The sequence below is a fragment of the Pterocles gutturalis genome, unplaced genomic scaffold, assembly GCF_000699245.1.
Source record: "Pterocles gutturalis isolate BGI_N339 unplaced genomic scaffold, ASM69924v1 scaffold37667, whole genome shotgun sequence".
Taxonomy (NCBI): Eukaryota; Metazoa; Chordata; class Aves; order Pterocliformes; family Pteroclidae; genus Pterocles; species Pterocles gutturalis.
Window position 1 is genome coordinate 7,123 of NW_010117088.1, and position 903 is coordinate 8,025.

Below are 903 nucleotides of genomic sequence, written 5' to 3' on the forward strand. Positions count from 1 at the left end.
CTTCTGCATACCCTCCCTGCTTGGTTTTTTTTTTTTTTAACCTCTACCTATGCTTTAAGTTTCTCAGTTTTCCCCTCTGAATGTTTCCTTAGACAGAAATCCCACCCTTCGGGCAGACACACACTCCCCTGAGGAGTTTACTGTAAGCTGCACCCTGCCCCTCGTGGTGAATACCACCAGTTCCCTCCCCAGCACTTCTGCCCATGGTCTGATCCAGCCCCAGCCACAACTTTCAACTTAGACTTTCTTATCAAGGTTCAAAACTCTGTCAACCCAGGACGAGAGGGACAAGGTTACAATTATCAGGTCCTGGTGTCACATTCACATTTCATGCCATGGCTGTAGCACCAGAACATGAGCACCTGGGGCAGCCAAAGAGGCCACGGACCAGAAGATGAATACAGCCACAGGTTCTTTATTTGATTTCTAGAAGAAATGTAACAAGAAGTAGATTTTTCTGGGGACAAGCTGGAAGATGAGTGAAAGGCAATTTTGCCAATCGATTGATAAAACAGACTTCTAGACTTATCTATCGCCTCCTCCACTAACCTTACCTTCCAGAGACTCCTGAGAAAGGAAATAAAAGCAAAGGAGAGAGTTTGTTCACACAGTTAGTTACAGACTCAAAAATACCACTTTCAGGCCAAGAGCAGAACTAGCTCAGTGCAAATTCAAGGCCTTGTGTTTTGAACAGGTAACTCTCTGAAAGCACACAAACAAGATGCATTATCTTCCTCCCAAATCCCTGGTGTTGGCCACTGCCAGCTGCCCTGGTGATACACTGCGAGTCCCATTAAAACCTGATTTCAGCTATGGAAAGTCACTCAGCATTAGGGGAGGTCTGCAGCTCTGCTGAAAGGACAGTCCGATGCTCTGACACCACAGCCGCTTCCTTTGGAGGTG